We start from the raw sequence: 7,228 nt of genomic DNA on the forward strand, positions 1-7,228 counted from the left end.
TCATACTTATTTATTTTATTAAAGTATTATTATTGTTGTTTTACATTATATTTCTTTGAAATTTATTATTAATACAATAATATAACAAATTAAAATACTTAGATAATAAAATGTAATAAAAACGATAAAAGAAAACACAAAATTAATTACAACAGGAAATTAAAAGGAAATAAAAGAATATCAAGTTGTTTAAAATATGTTGTATTACTTTATACAGGATGTTCTTTAAACCCTGTCACATCCGAAACCACGATGTTCAGTTTGAGGAAGAAGACATATTGACACATTTAAATAAATTTTTAGAAGGAATAAAATTTACAAAAACGAAATATTTTTTTAAAAATTGGTTGCTTTCTTCTGCAGGGGAGAAACGAGGTGGGGGAGAGGGAAGTCTGATACACAGTCAACAGCGCGGCCGCACCCCCCTTGCTTCTTCCCCCTACAGAAGTAAGAAACCGTTTTTTTTTCCGAATATATTTATTTTTTTAATTTTCTTCGTTCTAAATATTTTTTTAATGTGCTAATATGTCGTCTTGCCCATACTGATCATTCTAGTTTTGAATGTGACGTGGTTTAAAGAACACCTGTATACATTTTATTATTTTTCCGATAGACAAAGTTTTTGTGCACTTTCGATTGATTGGGAATTCTCTGTGTTTTGTTAAAATAATAACAGATAAAAGTATCAAAATATGACTGATTTTAAGCATAATTACCGATTTGCAATTATAACATTATTTATTTATTTATTTATTTATTTCATTTTATTTGGGATTTTTACAGCTATTACATAAACAAAATAATTAGAAAAATCTTAACAATACTAAAGCCAATTAAAAAAATCCACTGTAAATATAATGACACATAATATATAAGAAAAGAAGTTTAGTAATTGTATTTGTGTGACGTTTGTATTCATGTGTATGTGAATGTGTGTATGCGTGAATGAATGAGGGAGAGGATACATATGCGTGTGGGAATGAAAGAGGGAGAGGGTGCGTTTGTATGGGTGCGTAAGTATGAAAATAATATATTTGCTTAAAACTTGTAAATTGTATTAAAAATGGTACAATAAAGAGCTTAGTAAAAAGTTAGAAACCTTTTTGTTAAAATTCAAATGACGAAATGATATAAATTGTTTTTTTTTTTTTTTTTTTTTTTTTTTAAGTATGTTAAATTTCACAACCGTATTCTGAAGAAAAAAAAAGCATTTTATTTTTTAAATTTAACTGATACACATCGAATGAATAATGTGGGACGAGTCCTATACAATACAGTAGGTAATCACAAAATGCAGTAAATACGAAATAACGACAACAATAAAATAAGGATTGACAATACGCGAACGTTGATCCAAAACGAACACACAAATGGTATGCACCTACATAATATATAAATAAGAATAACATATAAGTTTAATAGAAATGATTCGGATTATAAAAATCAGGTGTCACAAACAGTTGGCCCGCAGTACAGGGATACATAATTATATTAAAAGATCTTCTCACTATAAAACTTATATATGTTCAGGGATAGAGAGCAACGGAGAGGAGGATGCGGACAAAGACAATTTATTACCTATGGCAGTTTTGATAAATTTAATATTTTTGGTAAATATATCTATTTCGTTAAATTTCCTGTTATACGTATCCATAATACGGTTAATCGTAGCGTTTTTTGACGAATTTGTTCTACATTTAGGTATGTGGAAAAGTTGTGTATAACGCGTTTGTCTCTGTGGTACCTTGAGATGAATGCGGTTAACCAATTCGGGGGAATCTATTTTATCAGATATTATGTTGGTGAGTGAACACTATATCAGCTGTGGTTCGTCTATCAGCGAGAGTTTGGATATTATGAAAAACGCACGCTTGGCGATAATCTGGAAAATTGAGATGTAATCTACGGTTTAAATTTTTTATAAACATTTTTTGAATTCTTTCAATTTTGCAGGAATGAATTTTATAATAAGGAGACCAGACAGGTGAAGAAAATTCTAGTAAACTACGAACATAAGATTATGCTCTAAACGCTCGTCTTTACATTCGTTTTGGCTTAAATATTTTTTTTTTGTATGTTTATTTTTCTTCTTTGAGAAACTTTATGTCTGGATGGATTAAAACATCAAGATCGTAGTAGGTGGCTTGAGGATGTTTCGACAACGTTGTTGTGTCGTACTTTTTAATTAACATAAAATAACTTTTATGTATTATTAATATTTAAAGCATTAACTGTGCGGTCAAACATTTTACTAAATGTTATTAAATATTTGTATATAACCACTTACAACGGAATAACTATCATGAAGGTGTATCGTGGGTTTTGCATGTTGGTTTAATTAGTGTACTGACGAGTCTTTAAACCGGTAGACATAGAAAAGTCAGTAAGAATCGGATTGTGGTCTCGTGGCTAGTGTTGCGGACTCACGGATCAGAGGTCCGAGGTTCGATCTCCACTCTACCCAACTTGATTTCCATTTTCTAATAGTGAGTTATTTACAACTCGTTGAAAATGGCCACCAAAATTGAAATATTTCGGTAAATCATACGAACGCTAATATTTCTTTTTTATTAAAAAAAATAAAAAAATTAGTGGTTATACAGTTGTTCTTTAAACCCTGTCACATCTGAAACCACGATGATCACTATGGGCAAGAAGATATATTAGCATATTTAGAACGAAGAATTTTTTTTTTTTTTTTAAATGGTTGCTTACTTTTGCAGGGGAGAAATGAGGGGGGCGTGGCTGTGCGGTCGACAGTGTATCAGGCTCCCCCTCCCCCTCCTCGTTTCTACCCTACAGGAGTAAGTAACCATTTGTTTTTTATTTATCTTTTATTTTTTAAGATTTTAGTCGTTCAAAAAATTTATTTTAATGTGCCAATTTTAATTTTAATGTCTTCTTGCTCATACTGATCATCGTGGTTTCGGATGTGACAGGGTTTAAAGAAAACCTGGATACCAATATTTAATAACATTTAGTGACTTATATATATTTGTGGCACCCCTGTTCTTACCACTGGCAGTACAAAGTGAGTGTATGTATTGTCATATAACATAAATATAATATAAATTTACAAACATAAATAGTTTGCGTCATGGCCGGTCACGCCTTCCGCGGGGGCACGGTACAGCGTAGTGTGCGCGGTACCGCGTGCTGTCCACGTGATAGCGCCGTGCGCGACCGCCACTCCCGCCCTCCCGTGTCCGGATGTCCGGATGTCTGGAAGGATGGATAATGGACTCTGAAAATTCAAGGCTTGATTGTTTCTTCGCTTTCCATTTCCAGGACTTAAATAACTGATATAAAATTATGTTACGAACGTAAGACACCCCCCGCATCATAAAAAGCCGAACCCATGAAAAACATTTTTTTTTCTTATCATTATCGCGCGCGCATCACTATGGCGCATTTCAATAAGTTTTCAAATTTTATGCGAATTAACTACAGTGAACGCGGATCTTTTATATTATCACAACTCTGAGCCGCGGTTATGAACGCTATCTTCATCTGTACATATCGAGACAGTGTAAACTACAATCGATATTTATGTACGAAAATATGTATACACAGTGTTCTTTAAACCCTGTCACATGCGAAATCACAATGATCAGTATAGGCAATAAGACATATTAGCATATTTAAAAAAATATTTAAAACAAAGAAAATTTAAAAAAAAAAAATATTTAAAAAAACAAATGGTTGCTTACTTCTGCAAGGGAGAAGTGAGGGAAGTGCGGCGCAGTATCAGACTCCCCTCCCTTCCTCCTCGATTCTCCCCTGCAGAAGTAAGCAACCATTTGTTTTTTTTAGTTTTTTTTAAAAATTTATTATTTCTAAAAAAATATTTTGATGTGCCTGATGTGATACTGATCATCGTGGTATTGGATGTGACAGGGTTTAATGAACACCCTGTATTTGTACAAATATTCAATGTATCTTTAAACATGTTTATAAAAAATAGTTTTTCATACAGAAAACTTAATTTTACTTTGTAAATAAAATTTAAGATAAATTTTTACTTCCCATTAAAATACGGACCCTCCCATTAATACATTATTGAGGAAATAACGAGAGAAATTTATTGGTCATCCAGTTTTTCAGGATGATTCTGAGCCTTGACATCGGGCTTGTTTGTGAGTGTGCATATTTAAAAACTGCGTCAAAACGCATCAAAATGCATTACCTAACTGTATTTAACATTTTTCATAGTAATTTCGGTGTTTTTTTTCCTCAGGTATCGCAGCTCAAAGAATCATTCGGACGTAAGTCTTTCGTGGCCAGGAAACGGGCCAGATTTAAATACAATTGATAATCTTTAGGCCATAAATAGAAAAAAAATATGTTAGAAATCTCCGAAACCGGTCCAAGAATTAAAAAACCTTATAGAAATAGTTTGGCATGAATAAATTTCAAGGAATTTTTTTAATACACTACAAATCCACGCTGAGACAAATAGTGTGATCACGGCCAAAGGTGGTCAAACAAAACATTAATATTTTTCTAATTAAATAATAAATATATATTTAAAATGCCTTGAGGTGTTTTTTTTACTTTATAAATATTTCAGTATAAAAAAGTCTAAAACAGAACAATTAGAGAAGTTTTCTTCGTATTAAAATGTTTTTTTGTCTTGCATAGAAAACCTCTTATAACTTATTTAAACGTCAAACTTCGTAATTCATTGCAGTAAATACTTAAATATTGCCACGAAAAAAATAAGAAAATATGTTGAAATGCGCGGTAGTAAAAATAATTTTAAAATATCTCAATTGTATTTTTTACGAGTTCGGCTTTTTATAATGCGGGCTGCATGCGTATATTTGATTGTGAATCTAAATACGATTTATATTTTTTTATGAACATGAAAATACAATAAATACATAATCACGGACTCAATGGTGTAGTGGTTAAAACGCTTGACTCATGTGCGGAAGGTTCCGGATTCGATTCCCGCTGTCAAACTAATTTCATTAGTGATGGGAAATTACTGATCACTGATCAAATCGATTTTACCAGTTATGTCATGCAATCATGAAACTCTGTTTCCGAAAATTGATATAAAAAACGCAAAAACAAGCCTATTATAGTGTGTTTAACACAATTATTCACCAAAAAATGAGACATTTATACTTTTTTCATGAACAACATCAAATGAATTATTTTTTTATTTGATCAATTTGTCCCATATCTAACGTTTTTGCAAAATGATGTAACCTTGTAAGAACGTCGTTAATAATTATGTTTATTTTAGTTTTAAAGCTGATTTTATATATCAATGTTGATTTATGTTTCAAGCATTGTATTAAAAAAATTAATTAACACGCCAGATACAAATGATTTTTCGTGCGTCAATATAAATAACTCCTTTGACGTTACTACAAAGTTATGTCGTCACTTTTTCTGACAACTGTCATTATAATCATGTTACATTTTAAGAACTATAATTAAAATGTTTTTTTTACAAGCCTGCGTGTTCAGCGCTGAATTCGCTACTATAATTGGGCCTTCGGTCTGTTGTGGTGTATTAAAAAAATTAAAATATAAAAATAACATCGGAAACATTTATACTATTGATAATTGTCACTACTTTTTTTTTTCACTGCTGAATTTAAAGCATACAACTTATCAGCAGGTTTATATATACTGCTTTAATTTTTCTTATTTAACCTACATTAATCAAAATTTTATTTGGAAAACATTACAATACTCTTATTGTACCATATTATATTACATTATTTCATATTAAAAACTATTATTAATACAAAAAATCTTTTTTCCATTAGCCATAATTTCAGCACACGTCTCAGTACTGCATTTAACTCTCTTTTTAATATTGTTTGATAACATGTTAAATATTTTAGGTATACTGTATTGCAGTGTCTCTTTGCCATATTCATTACAATATATAGGAACAGCTAGCCCTCCCATACTAGTAAACCTGGTGTTGTAAGCATGTCCCAATTTGTGTTTATACTCGGAGTGCGACGCATGCAGACAAATTAAGTTGCTCCAAAGTAGATCCCTTACTGATAATTTATTTACAGATTTATACAGGCGGTATACATATTTATGTAGTAGCGATTTGATGATAGAATTTTGCAAAGTTTGAATAAAATTAATATTAGTTTCACTTGATAACCCCCAGGAAGTAATAGCGTATCGTATAATTGATTCTGAGAGAGATAAATAAATAATTCGTAAAGCATTAACATCACGGTACATTAACCGCAGCGTACCTTGATCATTTTTGTTACTTGACGGTAAGATGATCAGTCTTACGCTCCAGAGATTATGAAATATTGTAGTGTAAAAACATATTTATGCTTTGATTTCTAACTCATATTACGAACGTCATTCGATCCCAATTTATCAATCGATCCGCTGGTAATGTTTCCTCGTTTCTAAAAATAGCGTAAGTGCGCTGTGCCGCCGCACACGCTTTTATCTCGTGTTAAACTAGTTAGATACAAAATTAGCCTCGGGTCGTGACACGAGCGGGGCATTACACATTAATGGCATTACTTACCAGAATAAATTGTAATATTTGTTTATTATTTAAACTTTCATTGCTACTTAGCTCTCCCGCAAGCCAAAACACGTGAAATTGTTTTTTAAAAAGACTGCGTTTAATTACTGTGTTATTTATTTGATGTTATCAGCCCACTTGACATGTGGGGAAGCTGTGACACGGTAGCAGTCGAGTTGTTACTAAGTCGGTGTTTGCTATTAAGGTGATAAAATAATCAAAATATGTCAACTTACGAAACTAGATCACCACTCAGCACTCAGCACTCACCACTAGAGGAACGCGTGCATCCGTTTACTTGTTATTGTCTATAGTCTATAGTCTATAGTCTAGATCTAGATCTGAATTTGTATCACGCAAACTATGAAACTACCTACTATATTTCACTAGAAAGACAACTTAGAAAGATATGTCGCTTTTTTAGGCATATTGAGTGATACATATCACCGGATTCGTCTCGACAATATCGACGATGGGAAAATATGGGATGTTATCGTTAATAGGATTAGATAATATTAGCCGTGTCAAATTATAATATGCCTGTTTTTCTATTTCCAAAGATGGCAAATTGAGATGTGTCACTTAACAACAAACATGCCATGACAACATACGAGGCATAGCATCTTTAGAAATGGAGTAATGGTTGACAATTTATGATATGTCAAACACATCTTGTTTAAAATGGCAAAATATGATATG

General features: G+C 31.8%; 1 long non-coding RNA gene across 1 annotated transcript; it reads left to right on the forward strand.

Annotated features, from left to right (window-relative positions):
• Window positions 1–370: 370 nt before the first annotated feature.
• On the forward strand, window positions 371–4,371 carry LOC148276636 (uncharacterized). Its single transcript, XR_015823688.1, has 3 exons — window positions 371–447; window positions 2,724–2,804; window positions 4,238–4,371. It is a non-coding gene; the product is annotated as an uncharacterized LOC148276636 (long non-coding RNA).
• Window positions 4,372–7,228: the final 2,857 nt, after the last annotated feature.

This window comes from Micrasema longulum, unplaced genomic scaffold (genome assembly GCF_059751315.1).
Source record: "Micrasema longulum isolate JH-2025_06_02 unplaced genomic scaffold, ASM5975131v1 h1tg001171l, whole genome shotgun sequence".
In the NCBI taxonomy this organism is placed as follows: Eukaryota; Metazoa; Arthropoda; class Insecta; order Trichoptera; family Brachycentridae; genus Micrasema; species Micrasema longulum.